The sequence below is a fragment of the Mauremys mutica genome, chromosome 2 (assembly GCF_020497125.1).
Source record: "Mauremys mutica isolate MM-2020 ecotype Southern chromosome 2, ASM2049712v1, whole genome shotgun sequence".
Taxonomy (NCBI): Eukaryota; Metazoa; Chordata; order Testudines; family Geoemydidae; genus Mauremys; species Mauremys mutica.
Window position 1 is genome coordinate 286,376,769 of NC_059073.1, and position 19,825 is coordinate 286,396,593.

General features: G+C 46.1%; 1 protein-coding gene across 1 annotated transcript in view; it reads left to right on the forward strand.

Moving 5' to 3' along the window:
- The first annotated feature begins 545 nt into the window (after window positions 1-545).
- ADCYAP1R1 (ADCYAP receptor type I) overlaps window positions 546-19,825 on the forward strand; it is a 190,483-nt gene continuing 171,203 nt past the window's right edge. The window contains exon 1 of the mRNA XM_045006930.1: window positions 546-836. The gene's annotated coding sequence lies outside the window, so the exon portion shown is untranslated. The remainder of the gene's footprint in view (window positions 837-19,825) is intronic.

Below are 19,825 nucleotides of genomic sequence, written 5' to 3' on the forward strand. Positions count from 1 at the left end.
ACCTTTCCTGCTACACTTCTACGCCTCTTCACGCCCACCCTGGTCCCACGCCCTGCAGCGATGCCACGCTGCATCCGCGGACACCAGCGCCTTGTCGCTCGCTTGCAGAATCCGGGGGGCAGCGGAGAGGGGGCTTGGGAAAAAGGGGGGGGGAGAGAAGACTTTGATTTAAGGAACCTGATTTGGATAAACCCCTCCCACCCTTCTTTCTCATTCGCCCCCCTCCTCCTTCCATAGTAATGAGGCTAGCCAAGGGGAGGGGACTGGCTCAGTGCCCTCCCCCCTTTCCTTTTCTCAGGCACTTGTCTGGAGCTGCGGGGGGGGGGGGGAGTGTTTGCATTTCTCTGCAGGACCGGCTCTCCTCTTCGCAGCGCATTGTCTGGGCATGAGACTCACACCCAGGGGAGCGCGGGCTGTGCATCTGATCCAGCCCCCTCGCCCTGCCCTTCCCCCCGCTCCTCCAAGCGCAAATTAATGACTTGATTAAAAAAATAAAAGTTTGCAGCCCACCTCTCCCCCCCCCCGCCCCCGGCGATGTAGCAATGGGAAATTCCTTCACGGCACAGACCGCGCCAATGCCTCGTGCAGGGGCCGCCCGGAGACGCGAGGCAGCACTAGGGAGGGATTTTTAATTCCTTTTGGAGCAATCAGACCGTGTGTGTAGGGGCAGCCTAGCTCCCTCTGGTCCATTGCATCTCTTGGATTGCTCAACCACCTCCTCGATTCAAGCAGATCGCCACTGCAGTTGCCTTCAGCCTTCTCCCCCCGCCTTGCCTTGCTCACCTGGGAAGGTGAAGAATGCATCTCCAATACTGGGACGGATCCTTGCTGCCATGGTAAGCTCTGCTCCCTCTTCCTGCCGGCGCGCATTGTACTTGCTCGCAGTGCATTTTCTCCCCTCGCTGGCTGGGGCTCAGCGCTTAGCTGGAGACTGGCTGGCAGCTGAGAGCTAACCGTGCCATGCTTTAGTTGAACCCTGACTCGACCGAGTCGGTGCCTTTATTGTAGTGCGTGAAGGACAACAGGGAAGCGGTAAAGGAAGCGGTCACATGAATTGTGTTGTGTTGCAGGAGTGACACTGATTTGCTCGCTTTTCCCAGCTCCTGGATGGGAATCACACACAAACGTCTTTCTGCCGCCAGCAACCACTGCATGCAGCTGTGGGGTGGTGGTGGGTTTTTTTTTCTTTAAAAACAAACAGCTGGGAACAGGCTAACGTGTTGTTGGTATGTGGCTCACGTCTGGTTTTAATGCAATATGGCTGGTAAATAAAACCTGATTGCTAACAGACCCAGAGCTGCGATTGGTATTTTTCTGGCTCAGCTACTCCCTTGCACAGTTCTGCATCTTCGGTCACCTGCCGCAGCAACTCTGAGTCGCCCTTCTACCAATGCGCCAAAGAGGGTTAGCGAGACTTCTCTGGTTTTACTATGAAGTAGTAGCTAAAATCTCAATTCTTGTATCGTAGTGTGTGTGTGTGTGCGCGCGGGGTGGGGGGCTTTCTCTTATCCGTATTTGAACAGCTTGTTCCAATATTTCCATCTCTATGCAAAGCACATTAAAGGGACTCAGAAAAGAGCTAACAAACAGGACTTCTCATCTTACTGCTCTGCTGTGCTGTGTACCTGTCATGTGCAGTGTTTGGAGCTGTGGTTGTACTGGAATCTTATGGTTTACATCAATAGCAGAGAATACTTAATGTGTGGAGATATAGCTATAGTATTAGGAGAGGTGTGTAGATTTCTTTTTTAGTTACATGTTGATATTTGTAGCCAGATGCACATCTCGCTAGGGTGTGGACATGTGAAGGAACTCCTCTGAAGACAGTGGATTTCCTCTGGGTTTAAGCTGGGGTGAGAACAGAATCTGGCCCTTCACTTGCAAAACATATGGGGGGTATCATTGCAGATACAACCACCAGACAAAAATCAATCCAAGCATAGTCAAATTGTAAATACCTTTATAATATTTTAATATCCTTTGTGGTTGCTTATACAAGGCATATGTTGTACAGTTGTATCCATCTATAAATTGATTGAAGCAGGTTATTTTAAATCTGACAAAGTACACATACATGGCTTTTTTTGTGTGTTACTCTGTTTAGATACGCCTCAGTCTGCCTTCTGCAGTCCTATACATCATAGACTGGATAAAATTGGGGAAACAATTGATGGGAACATAATTTTTTTTTAAAGTAAATAGATGCTTGCTGTATATTATTACTGTCAGCTGGACTGGGAGAGTGAACTCCTTAACCTGATATAGCTATAAATACACAGAGAGACTACTTTTGGCAGGCTTTCGTGTTCATATAATGCAAAAATTCACTCCTGGAAGCTTTGTGCTTCACAGAAGTTTCCCAGTGGACGGACATAACAAAACAGTTACATTCTGATGAAGAACTGAAGAACATCATTTGATGTAATGATTTGTAGATTCCAAAGCCATAAGGGGCCATTGTGATACTTACCACTTGTACAACACAGGCTGTAGAACTTCCTAGAGCAGATCTTTTAGAAAAACAGCCCATCTTGATTTAAAAATGATCAGAGTTGGAGAATCCACCATGACCCTTGGTAAACTGTTCCAATGCTTAATTACTCTCGCCATTAAAAATGGATAACTTATTTCAGATTGAGTTTGTCTAGCTTCAACTTCCAGCCATTGGACTGTGTTATTCTTTTCTGTGATAATCTGAAGAGCCTATTATTAAATATTTGTTCCCCGTGTAGGTTCTTACAGACTATAATCAAGTCACCCTTTACATTTCTCTTTGTTAAGCTAAATAGATAGACCCAGAAGAACTCAATCATTATAAGGCATTTTTTTTCTAATCATATAATCATTCTCACGGCTCTTCTCTGAACCCTCTCCAACTGACCAACATCCTTCTTGAATTAGGGGCATAATGATAAGACATGGACTGAAATTTTTCTGTCCGTATCTTAGCTACCGTTCAGTTTTTTGCCTCTGTTTGGCTGAGGGCTGCAATTGTTGATGTATTGAAACTGAAGGTCAAATAGAATTGATCTGTTGTCACTGGCAATCACTTTTGAGGACATGGCATGGAAGGCTTTTTGTTCTGTTTATTAATGTGAACGTGCACATGCTTTAAATGTGTTGCAGTGAGCAGGATTGCTGCTTGAACTGAATCGACGGTTAGATCACTGGATCGGTTCTCTTGGCTAAGCAGAAGGAAAGCCTGCTGGTCCAGTTGATTTCTCTTTGAATAGGGCTGCTCTGTAAATAACGGAATACACAGTGGCTAATCAGGCTCTGATGTTCCATCATTCCTTGACAACACAACACCTAAAGTGTACCTTTTCCCTAATGCATTTAATATCTGCCATTTGCACTACAGATTTACAGCCGCACGTAGCCATCTAGAAGTGCTCTACTCTGCACATATCTGGAGGGTGTAAACACCAAGACAGGAGAGGAATTGTTCAGGATGCTACCAGGACGAATAATTGGAAGGGTTGGGGTGACATTACAATTAGGAACAATTACATGAAAAGTGAAGGGGAACCTTCCAAACAGCAATATCTCTGAGATTGTGGAATACTCTACTGGCCACTTTCATCCCCTGGTTCCTGACTGCTCTCTTTGTATTCAGGCTTTTCTCATCCCAGCTCATGGCAGCCAGCATTCTGGGGACAGTGTTTTGGGGATGGTTTTCCTGTGCCTCTGCCTGTGATCATGTGTTCCAGCAAGGGACCTGATACCACCTCATCTGAATACAGAGGATTGGGTTATTTTTTAAATTCCCTCTGAGCACTTAGCACAAAGTAAGTCTAACTCCAAAATTTTCTTTTAATAAAACCCGGTTCTTAAAGTTGAGGAACAGAGAAAAGTCAAAGTCAATCCAAGGCAGGTAACGTACTGTAATTCTTATCTGATCTACAGTCTAGGTGGAAGTCTTCCTAGAACAGGTCAGATTTTACAGTTACGACTGATTTAAACCAAAGTGCATTCAGTGGGGTAGATCCTTAGCTGGTGTAAATCAATGTAGCTCCTTGGACTTCTCTTACTTGGATTTATCCCAGCTGAAGATATGGCCCCTAGAGTTCATGTGCGACAAGTCATTTATGCTTAAAGTCAGCAAGGAGTATTCTCCCAACGGCTAATGCCCTCTTATGTTTACTGCCTGTGCCCCATTGCTGTTTAAATCTGAACATCCTGTATTATCATTTTAGGCATGAAGGGTGTGATTCTCCTCTCAGTTAGGGCCTGATCCAATGCCCATTGGCATCTCACTAGGAATGGAGTGACCTTTTACCCCAGTGCAAATCTGGAGCAACCACGCCACTGAAGTCAGTGATGTCACACAAATGTGGGTGTCTTTCTCCTTGTCCTTACCTCACTTTTAAAGTCATCCTTTGTGGCAAAATACAGGCGTAGGTGCTGGAACTAGGGGTATTGGGGGTGCTGCCACACCCCGTGGCTTGAAGTCGTAATAACAATCCAAATACATGGTTTCCACCTTCAGCACCCCCACTGCAAAAATTGTTCCAGCAACCCTGCATATAGGCCAGGACAGTTGCCACACCACTGACTAAATTTACGACTCTGAGTTCCTTAATTCCCCCTGACCTTTATTCTGATATTTAATGAAGCTCAGCATCCCTTGAGAGAGCTTTACAATTCCCTCTTACTTTAACATGCAGCACTTCAAAGGAATCCTTTGAACCTGAGTGTGTTTGGTAGCTGTACACCACACATACTAGACATGGGCATTCGCTCATCTGCTGTGACTGGCTGCAAAGCTGCGTGTCCCTTTGGATGCCAGTTAGAGCCGATTGGAGAAATGAGGGGGGGTAAGACATTCATACATTTTTGGCAGATATTTCACCTTTTTCTGTTTTCTTGTTTGTTTTTTGTTCGGTCATTTTCTGATTAGCTCTAATAAATGTTGCTATCTCGCTTTATGAAATCTTCTAGCAAGCTGTCCTTGCTTGGACATTTGCATAATGACAAAACTTAAACCCTCAAGAAACATTTTTAAAGTTACTAGGGGCCAGATTCCCAAGCCCTTATTCATGTGCTGTAATACCTTAAACATGTATGTGGGTGAGGCTACATGGAGAGACAAGACGATCGGAATCAGCACCATATGTTTTTAATAATTCCAATGTATATCTCACGATCAGGGGTTGGATTGTCCCATCTCCCAAAGGATGGTGTGGAAGTCCTTTGTTCAAGACAGTTGAAACTAGAATGGATAATGTGCCGGAGAATATAATGTGGGAAACAATCATGCACAGATACAGGGATGGAGCTAATAGTACCCTTCCAGCGTTTTGCTGCTCTGAGTCTGTGATAATAGTACTATCCATCTGAGTTATTCTAATACAGTTGCCTTCTCAGGGTGAGCTACTCAGCCTTTAGAATCTTAGTTTCTCCACTCAGAAGCCAGATTATTGCTTTGCAAATCAATGTGATTACCACTTCATTTCAGTGATACCATTTGCCCCACCGTGGGTAAATAAGTGTGTGACAATTTTTCCATTATAATTCTTTTTTTTAGGGCATATATTATGAATCTCAGTTGAAACTATTCAGACATGATGTTACTTTACAAAATACATTTTTTTAAAAAATGTTTGACATGATATTACTTTAGGGTGCATTTAAAAAAATCATTTTTGAAAGTGTGAAAACTTCTATTTAAAACAGGTGATTTTATAAATGCTGTTTAAAAAAATCCTAACAAATCTAGATTGTTTATGTAACTCTTAAACTTTTTCCTTATGACAGAAATTGCTTAATTATTTTTTGGTATGTATTTAAATTAAAAAAGGAGGTCATTAGCATTATCCCCATTTTACAGATGGGGAAACTAAAGCCAGGGGAGGTGAAGTGGCTTACCCAACATCACCCAGCTGGCCAATGACAGAGCTGGGACTAGAACTGAGGTCTTCTGAGGTCCAGTCCAGTGCTCTAATCATTATGAAACGACAATCAAAATAGCATTTTGGTACCGCTTTGAGAACTTTGGATGAAAGGTGCTCAGTTCCTGGAAATTAATTGATCATTGTAATTTACTGACTGTTATTTTTAGTCTCCGGTAAATGTTGAATGGGACTGATGGATAGTGAGAAAAGTCCTCCTGGTTTATATACATACTGTCAAGTGACTGAAAAATAAAACATGGAATGGATTTTTATTTTTCAGTTCTCTGATACAGGGCCCAGTTCTGCCACACATCCTCTCCCGGAGGAGTACGTGACTCTGCAAGCTGTCTTGTTGATATGAAGAGGAAGAAGGTACTACTCAGTCTGAGTAAAGGTGCCAGAGTAGGGCTCCGGTTCATGGCGTCTGAGCTAGATTGTGTCATTAGGCACAACCCTGAACGAGGGGAGGTGCTTAAGTTGCCCCAGTCCAGAGGTGAAATCTTGGCGCCGTTGACTTCAGTGGGGTCCTGATTTCAGCACGGGAGCTGCAGCGGAGGCATTGTGCCTTGGCGACACCTCTCTGGGCCACATTCCATTGCTTTCCCTTTGCCCCAGAGTGGGGTAGTAACTTGCAAGTGCCTATACCAGCTGCAAATCACAAGCCATCTTTAGGCTAGCTGAGTTGTGTTAGCCAGCACAGTGGGGTGGGAGAGAGAGCTCTGCCTTTTCCCCACCCGGCTCCTCAGATTAGCCAATAAGAAGCAGAATAAATCCCTTGTTTTACAGGAGGGTTGGTGCCATCTCTGTTGACCATCATGTTACACCTCTATACTGATGCAGTTTTATTATTATGCATCCGAAGAAGTGAGCTGTAGCCCACGAAAGCTCATGCTGAAATAAATTTGTTAGTCTCTAAGGGTATGTCTACACTACAAGACTATTTCGAATCAACTTAAGTCGAATTTGTGGAATCGACCTTATGAAGTCGAATTTGTGTATCCACACTAAAAACACTAATTTGACTGTGTGAGTCCACAGTAACGGGGCCAGCGTCGAATTTGGAAGCGGTGCACTGTGGGAAGCTATCCCACAGTTCCCGCACTCCCCGCTGCCCATTGGAATTCTGGGATTTCCCCCCAATGCCCGCTGGGGGAAAAAATGTGTCGAGGGTGGTTTTGGGTAACTGTCATCATTGAACCGTCAATCACGCCTCCCTCCCTCCCTCCCAGAAAGCGCCTGCGGGCAATCTGTTCGTGCACTTTTCTGCTCAGTGACAGCACGGACACCACAGCACTGCGAGCACGGAGCCCGTGGCAGTTATGGCCGTTGTCAACTCCTCGCACTTTATCGTCCACCTCTTCCACAGTCAGCTGCTGAGAAATCGGGCTACTTTTCAATGGTGCTGCGAGCACTGGTGGACCATGGGGGACGTTTTACCAACATCAACGTCGGGTGGCCAGGCAAAGTTCAAGACGCGCATGTTTTCAGGAACTCTGCTCTGTTTAGACGCCTGCAGGAAGGTAGTTTCTTCCCGGACCACGAAATAACTGTTGTGGATGTGCAGATGCCTATAGTCATCCTCGGGGACCCAGCCTGCCCGCTAATGCACTTGCTCATGAAGCCCTATACAGGCGTCTGGGACAGCGACAAGGAACTCTTCAAATACCAGCGAGCAGCGTGACCTGTGACTGTTCAGTTTCTTTACAGAGAAGCTGAACCTGCCCCTGTTTCTTTACCCAGTTACTGTTGACTCTCCTCTTCGGTTACATACCCCGTTCACCCCGTTACCCCCACTTCCAGCACACGTGTAAAAATAAAATACATGTCCCATTATTACTTAACAAAGGTTTCTTTATTCATGACTTTTCGTGAAAGGGTTGAAACTGGGATGCAGACTGTGCTGGGTAGGGTGTGCGGTGATGTAAAGACCACCTCTAAACTCGAGGAATGACAGGCTCCTTCTCCCAGAGCGGTCTGCAGTGCCGGACTGGTTGTTTCAACGGAGCCTGCCATCCCTCCTTTTTGGGACTCTGTGTGCGGGGGCTATGTGGCCTTGTGGCGGGGGAGGACGGATACAGATTCCTCTGCTGCGTGGCTCTGTGGTCCAGGACAGGGACCGTTGCATGAGATCTGTAACCCCGCTCCCCCGCTACAAAGTCACGTACACCCCCCCCCACCCACACAGAACCTGCAAACCACCTCCCATACCGACCAGGGTCCGTACTGACTGCACTGTGTGTGTGACCTGCTGCTGATCCTGCCCCCGTCTCTGTACCCTGCTAAAGGTGACTGTCCTATGCAATATCCTACCCCCTTCCCCACCCACCCCTTCAAACGCAGCGTTGTGTAAAAAAGCATGACGGAAACAGTAATTAACAGCAAAGTATTTTTAATAATTAACCAGACAGTCAGGGGATGAAACTGGGATTGGGGCTAGAGTGAGTCAGGAAGGGAAGGACTTCTCAAAAATTAGGGTATGAGAGCTTTTGGGTACTTGAGCACTCTGCTGGGGTGCAGTGACAATTTTCACGGGCCCTGGCGCCACTCCTTCTGGTTACTTTGGGTGACGGGAGGTATGGGACTTTGTGGCGGGGGAGGGCGGTTGCAGATACACTGTGGGGGGGCTCTGTCCTCCTGGCTGCGGTCCTGCAGAACATCCACAAGGCGCCGGAGCGTGTCCATTTGCTCCCTCATTAGTCCAAGCAGCGTTTGAGTCGCCTGCTTGTCTTCCTCACGCCACCTCTCCTCCCGTTCGCTGTGTGAGCGCTGCTGCTGAGAGAGGGTCTCCCTCCACTGGCTCTGCTGGTCCGCCTCGGCTCGGGAGCACCCCATAACTTCAGCGATCATCTCGTCCCGTGTCTTTCTCTTTCGCCGCCTAATCTTTGCCAGCCTCTGTGAGGGGGATGCTGTGGCAGGTCTGGAGACAGTCGAAGCTGTGTGATGGGAAAGAGGGAGTGAATTCCTTGCAAAGATACATTTCTGCAAACAATGAACACAGTCTAGTCTGTGTCTGTGAACAACAGCATGCACAGCACCTATCTCGTCCGCACTCCTGCAGCAGGCAATCCGGAAAGCATAAACTCTGCCCCTGTTCTACCCCATCGCAGTGTCCCCCGACCCTTGCACTTCTGGGTTGAGATCCCAGTGCGTGATGGTGCAAATTTCATTGTCGCGGGTGGTTCTGGGTAAATGTAGTCAGTCATTCCTTCCTCCGGGAAAGCAATGCCAGACAATCATTTCGAGCCCGTTTTCCCTGGATTGCCCTGGCATACGCCATAGCGTGGCAACCATGGAGCCTGTTTTGCCTTTTGTCACTGTCACCGTATGTGTACTAGATGCCGCGGACAGAGGCGATTCAGCAGCGCTACACAGCAGCATTCATTTGCTTTTGCATGACAGCAGAGATGGTTATCAGCCATATTGCACCATCAACCATGCTAATGTAAATTGGCAAGGTGATGACGGGTAGCTGTCCTATTGCACTACACCTTCTGCTGCTGTCATAGGTGCCCCTGGCCGAGATCGGCCGGGGGCACAAAAGACAAAACTGGGAATGAATCCCCGAGTCAATCCCTCCTTTATGGTATCTAAAAATAGAAACAGTCCCGCCTAGAATATGGGGCAACTGTACTAGGGTTTTAGTGTATCAGAGAACTACAGAGCACAGCCGCTCTGTGTCAGATCCCACAGGAATGATGAGCTGCATGCCATTCACAGGGGGTGCCCCTGCAACAACCCTACCTGTTGCTTCCCTCCTCCTCCAGCCTTCCTGGGCTACCGTTGTAGTGTCCCCCCATTTGTATGCTGAAGTAATAAGGAATGCAGGAATAAGAAACAGTGACTTGTTAGGGAAATGAAATGAGGGTAAGGCAGCCTCCAGCTGCTATGATAGTCCAGGCATTACAGAATCTTTTCTTTACACATGAAGGGCGGGGGCTGATGGAGCTCAGCCCCCTGTTGCTATGATGAAGACGGTTAGCAGGCCGTCTACTTATGGGCTGATGATGAGGACAGGTAGCAGTCCTATTGCACTACATCATCTACCGCAAGGCTGATGATGAGGATGGGTACCAGTCGTTTTGCACCATCAGTCACCCATGAGGCGGGGGAAGGGGGGCGAGGATGCTACCGTAGCGTGCCGCAGCATGGCGTCTACCAGCAGCATTCAGTACACATAGGGTGACATTTACAAGAGTCAAGAGACGATTTCTTTCCCTTTTCCTTCTGGGGGTGGGGGGTGGCTGTACATTGACGAGCTATGCCCTGAACCACCGCGGACCCTGTGTTTGACCCTAGAAGCATTTGGAGCTCAGCCAAGAATGCAAATGATTTTCGGACACAGCGGGAACTGTGGGATAGCTTGCGTACTCAGCCCCCCCCCCCCTCCTTCCCTCCATAAGCGTCCATTTGATTCTTTGGCTTCCCGTTACGCTTGTCACGCAGCAGCGTGCTGACTCTCTGCTACGCCGTCTGTCCGGAGATTTTTTTAAAATACTTTGGACCAGGCGTAACATTATGGTAATTTTCCTAATTAGATGCAGGAGTCGCCAAGCGAGATCACCCTGAGGAGGGTCACTGAAGGAGATAGAGAGCGCATGCTGCGTGAAAGCCAGCACAAACCAGGGGCCTATGCAGCCGTGCTCGGGGAGGCAATGCTCCCTGAGTACCTCATGAAAGCCTGGCGCGGAAAAGTATGCTACCACGGAGCACCCAATAAGGCATCTCTCCCCAGGAACCTCCTGCGGAGGCTTTTCGATTACCTCCAGGAGAGCTTCGTGGAGATCTCCCAGGAGGATTTCTGATTTATCCCCATATATATAGAGACCTCCTTTTCACATACTTCAGATTCCTGTTATATTAAGAATAAAAGTTTACATGTTTAAAGCACTTACCGAGTGATCCTTCCCCTGATTCAGGGTCCGGGTTAACGGCCGGGGAGGGTTGGTAGGGGATCTCCGTGAGGGTGATGAAGAGATCCTGGCTGTCAGGGAAACCAGCGTTGTAAGCGCTGTCGCCTGCCTCGTCCTCCACAAACCCTTCCTCATCTTCCCCGTCCACGAACATCGCCGAGGAACTGGCCGTCGACACTGTCCCATCGTCAGAGTCCATGGTCACTGGTGGGGCAGTGGTGGCAGGCTCCATAGCGTCCGTTTGCCGCTTTGATTTTTTGGTAGCCTTGTCTGGGGTCCTTGATTTTTCACGCGGCGCTGCGTTGCATTCCACCTGTATCCTCTGTCTCTCATGGCTTTGGAGACCTTCTCGTAGGTCTTTGCATTCCGTTTTTTGGAGCGCAGCTCCGAAAGCACAGACTCATCGCCCCACACAGTGATCAGATCCAAGACTTCCCGGTCAGTCTATGCTGGGTCCCTCTTTCTATTCAGAGATTACATGAACTCCTCTGCTGGAGAGCTCTGCATTGCTGCCGGTGCTGCTGAGCTCGCCCCGATGTCCAACCACGAAATGAAATTCAAACTGTCCAGACAGGAAAAGGAATTCAAATTTTCCCAGGGCTTTTCCTGTGTGGCTGGTCAGAACATCGAAGCTCGGACTGCTGTCCAGAGCGTCAACAGAGTGGTGCACTGTGGGATAGCTCCCGGAGCTACTAAGTTCGATTTGCATCCACACCTAGCCTAATTCGACATAGCCATGTCGAATTTAGCGCTACTCCCCTCGTCGGGGAGGAGTACAGAATTTGAACTAAAGAGCCCTCTATGTCGAATTAAATGGCTTCCTGGTGTGGACGGGTGCACGGTTAATTCGAATTAACGCTGCTAAATTCGAATTAAAGTCCTAGTGTAGACCAGGCCTTACACATGTCTCTTCCTGATCCAAAGAGAAAGCAAGAGCAAGATGGTTCCTCAAAGGAGCTCACAAATTTATTTGGTGCAACTCTCTCCTTCATGAATCCTATCTGTTCTCCATGAGTGAAGTTTAGAATCCCGTTTAAGGCCAGTAGGGACCACCAGACCATCCACACTGACTTCCTCACAAGCCATTAACATGACCCAACTACCTGTGCACTACACCCAAAAAGTAGAACTGACTTTCCGGCGTGGTTACAACACCTGAATTTGGTGTGAATGGTCCGTCCGATTCCTTTGCCAGGTTGTCGTCTACTTTGTGCTAGAAATCTAACGTTCTCTCCCACCGGTAGCTGGTGGTAACTGTGCCATTGCTTCTATAGTATTTCTTCTGTTCTACTTTTCTGGCATACAGTTCGTATGCAAATGCTTCAGGATTAGCTCCAAAGCTTGTTAAATGTTGGGCAAGTATATATCAGTCCATAGTGAAGCTCACAAAAATTGGTTCAGGTATCTGCTCTTTTAACCCAAATGCAGAATGGTTATTATTTGTATTACTATAGCACACGGGCACCATGGTCATGGGGTAAGTGCTATACAAACACAAAACAAAAAGACAGTCCCTGGCTCAAAAAGCTTTGAATCTAATTACCTGTCTTTATAAAGTGCTTTGAGATCTGAAGATGGAACAGCATGATGTGAGTATAAAGCACGATTGATAGCCAAATATTTTTTTCTGGTGGGGTACCCATGGCACAGTGATGTTCAGTGGCTTGGCTGGAAGGTAGCATTTCCTACTGGTTTTAGACACAGGTTACAGCACCAGGTAACCTAAATTCTAGTCTTGAGTTTGATATTTAATTTGCAATGACTTCTCCTCACTTTTTCACCACCGTTTGGAGTGAAGGTAAGCTGTGTTAGGAATGCAGGGATATGATGGCCTAGGGAACATGTAGGTCTTGTTCAGTGTGCACAAAATGAGGCAGGGCTTCACGGGAGCCATTGTTGGCTTTTTAAAATAATCTGGAGATTTAACTGCATTTATTTAACATTTTAGAACTTTTCCTACCCAAAATAATAATAAAAAAATGATTAACAAAACCTGTGAAATTCCAAAACCAAAAAACCTTAATGTAATAAAAAAGAGAAGGGTGGGAGGTGACAATAATGGAAATACCTTATTTACTGTCAAATAGGTTTTTTTTTTTAGTATGGGATGGGTTTTGAAATTTCAAAATTCAACCGTAACGCAACCCTCATTTTCATATTTTTCAGGGCATACACATTGAACACCTTCTAGTGCAAACCCATGCATACAGGGTTAATCTCCTCAGCGTAAATCAGTAGTCATACACGTTCTCATAAAATACATCCAGCATCTAACGTACTGTACGAAAACAATGTTACTGTCAGTTGATCATTATATTTAACTAATAATGCTTCCCATTTAATATTATCCCTTGGAAAAAAATATTTACTGAAATCACAATGATAAAATACATAAACCCTCCTCAGCAGTCTATATGTCAGAGCTGAAGTTACTGTGTTGTGATGGAAAAAATGCTTTTCTTTATACTAGATAAGAATGATGTTTGTTTTTATTTGGGGAGTGTAAGACTTGCAATGTCCTTAACGGCTAGTTTGCTTTCTTTAAACATTTGGGTTTTGCAAATGATGTGATAAATAACAACGGTTGTCACTTAGTTAGCCACCGTAACTGTTTTTATTTTTAGACGAAGTTTTAAATTTAGGAACACATACAAAATGAGGCATTCAAGTCTATAGTTAAATGCCTAGTTTATTTTTTATTGCCCTTTACTAAACCAAAATTAAGAGAATACTTACGAAATATATTGTGTTAAATGTTTACAGCTTCTGCGGCATGAACCAGATGACGATCTAGCAGCTGCAGTTGCTGTGTTTTATCTCTTGCACACTAGTAAACTGACCTCTCTCTGCTTTGGCATAGAGAAGAAGTTTATAAAGAAGCTAGAAGTAGCACATTATGTAAAGGCCTGTGTTAAAGTAAATAGAAATTACTCATTTCCTGTGTGGGGATAATCAGACCCTTGGAATCTTACCAGGAGTTTTGTGGTTAGCTTAAGATGGAGAGGAGAAGAGAGAGTATCAGAAATATCACAGATGCTTAAGCTCCTAATGACTAATTAATCTGCCACAGTTGTCAAAGAAGCCTGGACTTCCATAGTTTGAATTAATTTACTTGAGTTGCATTAAGTTTGGCATTTGGGGAGTATTTTATGCTAGTGAATGAGCTAGTTAGTGGAGATGAGTTTATACCCTGGGCGAGCAGCTGGAGGAAAAGTCATTGGCGAGAACAGCACTGAATAATTGCAGAGGAGAGAGCAGGATGGAAGGTCGTCATTGACTAGGCTGAAGATGCTACTCTGCACCACTGGCCCTGGATAACTCTGCCTCACCTATAACTGCCTGTCCTCTCTTACTCCTGGTCTTGCTCCTCACACTCTTCCCCGGCATCATCGCTGTCCACTCTCCTTGTGCTGTTCTACCCTGTTGCCTTCTTCTGCATAGACGGCCATATATCATAGGTGCCGACTCCATGGGTGTTCCGGGGCTCAAGAACTGACCAAAAATAATAGGGGGTGCTCAGGCTTTTGTAGGCCTTGGTGCCCGGACCGTGGCCCTGACCCCCGCTCCTCTCTGAGGCCCTATCCCCTCTTGGCCTCTTCCCACCCGAGACCCTGCATCGAGGCCCCGCCCCCACTCAGCCTCTTCCCCCGCACTGTGCCTCGAGGCTCCACCCCCGCTTGGCCTCTCCCCCATGAGGCCTCGCCTGCAGCTCATGAGGTGGGGTGGCAGGGGCCGAGAAGACCACTCACCAGCAAAACCCAAAAGTCAGCATGTTGTGCCATACACATACCATTTCCTTCCACCAATGCCGTCATTGTGAAAAACGGTAGAGCTCCAAAAGGGGGCAGATTTAGCCAAACAAAAGCACTGTCATCGTTTCGATGACAGTAGCACCTAGCAGCCCCCAATCAGATCAGGGCGCTATTGTGCTAGGCACTGTACATACACCTAAGAAGAAACAGCCTCTGCCCCAGAGACATTATGTTCTAAAGAGACAGGGCAGATAAACGGGCAGAAAAAGGAACGATTACTATCCCCATTTTATGTGTGAGGAACTGAGGCTCAGAACGTGTACACAACTTGCCTCGGGTCATACAGGGAGTCTGTGGCAGTGCTAAAATGAACCTGGATCTTTTAAGGCCCAGTTCCATGCATTGCCCATAAGACTGTCCTTCCTCTCATTCTATTCCTTCCCCCATGTTTGTTGCATGCTCCCTTTGTTTTCAAGTTGTAGCCAATTATTTTAGTTATTATTCATCTGTTGTGTGATGTTATGATTAATCAGTACGTTATGTCATTCATATTCATTGTATGTTAATTTGTAGGATTATAAAAGTATAAGACTGATCAGTATTTAGCGGGACCAAGTATTAGACATAATTAAGATAAGCTGAAACACAAGTTCTAGGTTGAAACCTGCAAGACTTGTCTTGGAGACAAGAAATGATGACATAAGTGACTGGAAAATAACCGGATACCCTAAGATTAGGGGAAAAGAGGTACCATCTAGTAAGATTACGAAAAATTACCCAGAAGTTTAATATTAGATCATAAAAATACCATAAAGGCGCATCTGTCTCCATGAGTCTTCAATACAGGATACAGGTTGTGTGTCAGTGCTAATGAGAATAAAGGGAATTTACACAGGTTATAGAAAATTGGGGTCCCTGAAGTTTCCAGGGAACACAGACCAATAAGAGAAAAGAGGGTTGACACTTCTATGGACATGCACAGAATGTAGATTTAGACAGAATCACATTATAAAAAGGGGAAGCTCAGATTAGGAAAATTGAGCTCCCTATGGGAGACTTCAGCAGGAACCATCCCTCTACTGATGATCAAGCCATGAGAGACCGATCAGACCCTAACACTGTGGTTAAGGATGTGAGTATAACTACATTTGTACCTTGTGCATAGGTCTGTATAGAATTTCTGTATGCTTGGGTAATCATAATTTTAATTGTAATTTTAATAAAACTTATAAAAGAGACTTCACCTTGTACTTGTGAATGTCTGTGTTTAAGTGAGGGTTGCTCTGCATTTGAGGAATGAGCTCAGAAATCATCCATACCTCTTCTCTTCAGAATGGTTCATTCTGTAATGTAATGGCTCATCTGACTGTGCATGGAACCAAATCAAGCACATGGTCTGAACTGTACATCCCCACTGGGAGTTTCCACCTGATCAATATCTATTACTTACCCACATATGGATAAATAGTATGAGAATATAGCAAGGGGGTGGCTTAGCCATAAAACGTCAAGTCAGTCCATTTTATAATACATGGCTATTTTGTTCAGAGGCAAAGAGGGAAATCTTTTGAGCTATCTCACTATTTCTAAGGCATCTATTGCTTTGCTATCTTAGCACGGATGCGTTCAGATGCAGTCCATTTGATCCACTAATGTGCTCAGCTAAATCTTGTCTCTATTCCATACACAACAAGGAAAACATGGACATTTTATTTTTATAACAGAAAAATCTAATTCCAGATTTTTCAGGTGATCCTAATATATGGATGTTAATATACCTTGGCACCGTTTTCTCCAACAACTTTGCTTTGCAATATAAACTGATCCTGTGTTTGGGTTTTCTGCTTTAAACTGAATAGAGTCACAGAATCTCAAGACACATTTGTCTATCCTAGGTACCTATATGCCCCTCATTACTGTAGTATCTCAGCACCTTGCAATCTGTAATGTATTTATTCTCTCAGCACCCCGGTGAGGTAGGGCAGTGCTATTATCCTCATATTACCAATAGGGAACTGACGCACACTGAGGCAAAGCGACTTAGCCAAGGTCACTCAGGACACCTGGGCAGAATAGGGTCTTGAAGCTATAGCTCTTGAGTCCCAGGCTAGCTCTTTAAGCAGTGGGGCATCCTTCTTTTCTAAGCGCTGCATTACTCTTCATGTTAAGAACGTATAAGGCCTACATTTAAAAAAAACTAACCACCACCTCTCTAGTGACATCTCCTTTTGGACACGCAAGGCTTTTTAAAGTGGTTTCATTTTTGGAAAGTGCTCAGCAACCACTCTGAAAAAACAAGCCCCTTTAGCATGCTACAAGTTGGGCATCATAAATCATTAGGCCAGGGTTTCTCAAACAGGGGTCGCCGCTTGTGTAGGGAAAGCCCCTCGTGGGCCGGGCCGGTGGGTTTACCTGCCCCGTCCGCAGGTCCGGCCGATCGCAGCGCCCACTGGCCGCGATCGCTGCTCCGTGCCAGTGGGAGCCGCGATCGGCCGGATCTGCAGACGAGGCAGGTAAACACACCGGCCCGGCCTGCCAGGAGCTTTCCCCACACAAGCGGCGACCCCTGTTTGAGAAACTCTGAATTAGACAGTTCTGAGGACTTAGACTAGAGCCTAAGAATTTGCAATCCATGAGCAGGATACCACTTGCATTGGAACTGAGACGGATGAAGCAGCAAGGTTCATATAGGACCAAACTTGTGTTGGTATTAATGTTCCCTGCAACTGTGCAGTTCTTCTCTACTTATTGATATGCATCTCTCCTCTGGGCAGATGCATTTGAGGTTTTGTTTCAACTTCTGTCGGTGTCTGAAAGACGGAATAGCTGCTGCTGAGCAAGAAAAGTGACCGGCTTCCCAACTTCACCTCCTTTATCTCCTCCCTTGATGTCCCCTATTTGTAACTGGGATATCGCCCTGACGTCAAATGCTTTTTCTCCAAGATCAAGACGTTTGAGGCAAATGATAGAATTCACAGATGACAAAACATGGAATTGTGTGAACTGATCAAAATTCTGTTAGTATTAGCACTGTCTTCTGATGCTGCATGGTTCTGCCCCTCTCATCTGTGTGTATCAGTGTACAGACATTACTCTTCTCACACAATATCTTCTCTGCTGGTTCTCTGCTGCTGGTTCATTCTTTTCACATATCAGTATTCAGTGCTGGACTTGAGGGAGAAATATCTGGCTTTCTCTCCTCACAGCAGGAAAGAGAAAATATAATCATAAAAATATTTCCTTTCTGAAATGTCACCTGCCTTTGTGTGATTTTCAGATTTGCCAGTAATCAATGAGCATGGCAAATCATTTTCAGTGTTGCTGCTGAAAGCTCCTTAGAAGAGCCCTCCCCAACACACCCCAGCAAAGTATTGATATCTCGTCCTTTCATTTCATGCACCAAGCTTTCTGCACCCCTTTCGACAGTGTCCCCAAATAACCTTCCACCGTTTCTTGTTTGCATGCATTTTTTCTGTAGCATTTTTAATTTGTGTTCTCTTCATTCAATGTGATTCAGCATTTTTTCGCTAGTACTGTGGCTTTGGCCAACCTTGAGATAAACAGCTACATGCTTGACTGCCGTCTATTTTCATCCCTAGATTTACAAAAGGCTCATTGAGTTTCCACAACCCTTTCATCATCTTTTAAGTCATGAATGTGGGTGAGGGTGAAATGATTGTCCTGGAACTTCACTAATTATTGTAGCTCATCCTTGCTAAGATACCGTGGCTTCAGCTAGAGCTGTTCTTTTGTTCTCGCTGTACATCTCCGCAAGCATTCTATCAATGTCCTTTGATGTTTTTTATGCAGTCTTTTTAATTGACCTGCCCATATAACTTATTATTTGTAATTATGGTAGCACCTAGAGGTTCCAATTGATATGTGTTAGGCACTGTATACTGTGATACAGCATGGCCAGAGGGCAGCAGGAGAGGGTTAGAAGGAAGCCTTATTCCCTGTAAGGGGAAAAAAGTTTGCTATAGATTAACTAGAGCACCTGAATCCAATTAGAGCACCTGAAGCCAATTAGAGCACCTGCAGTCAGTCACATGATAAAACCCCCCTGCTTCAATCAGACATTGTGGGAGTTGGAGCAGAGAGGATTGGTGTTGGAGCAGAGAATAGTTTGGAGGGAAGCAGAGGATAGTTTGGAGAAGTGCTGCAGTGGGCTAAGAAGTCCAAGACCTAGGTAAGGGGCACCTGGCTTGTGCAGAGGGAGGGCAGGAAGCCCCCACAAGCTGAAGGGCAGGAGAGGGAAGTAGCCCAGGGGAAGGAACCATCAGTTCAAGTGGTTCACCACTATCCTCAGTGTCCCAGGGCTGGGACCCGGAGTTGAGGACAGGCCCAGGTCCCTCCCTCTCCACTCCTCTCCTCTAGGACACTAGTGGGGCAGTTAATATTCCAATTCAGGGGCAAGAAATGGCACCCTGAACCCCCCCCAAAGAAGAGAAAGTGTGAGACCCATCATAATAGTGCTGGCAGTTTGCCACAATACCCATAGTAAGAGACAGCCAGAGAGCCTACAATCTAATTCAGTGGTCCCCAAACTTTTTTCCTCGTACCCCCACTTACCCCATCCATGCCCCCTTCTGCCCCCTGGGTCCAGGAGCAGGGTTGCAGCTCCGGGACAGGAGACGTGGACAGGGGTAAGGGAGCTGAGGTTGGGGCCAAATCTGGGGTGGGAGTTGGGCTGGGAGCCAGGGGCTGAGGCCGGCAACCGGGGGCCGGGGCCAGGAGCAGAACTGAGTGGTGCTCCCTCCCTGCTCCCTATGGGGGCTGGCCTGGGCCCCAGTCCTGGCCCCCCAAGACTTCCTCCCCCCCAGGTATGTGTGCTCCACAGTTTGGGGACCTCTGATCTAAATGGACAAGACTGACAGTGGGAGGGGGAAAATGAAGCAGTATCGTTCCCATTTTACAGAGGGGGAAGTGAGACACAGAGAGATGAAATGGCTTGCCCAAGGGGAGTCAGGAAGTTGGCAGCTGAGCTGAGAATTAAGCACATCTCTCCTGAGACCCAGTCCAGAGTCTTTACCACAACCTTCCTCTCGCAAGTAGACCTTTATCAAATACATATGTTTAAAACCCAGAGGAGGAGTTGCACATCTGAGGCTAACTAAATACAAGCAAAGATTTTGATTTTTTTTTTATTTAAATTTATGAAAGCAATTAGCCAAACACTTAGGGCTCTCCCTCGCCCCCAGGGGACTTCTATCAACATGACACTGTCATCATCATCACGATGAAGAGAACATGAAGCTTAGCAGCTGAA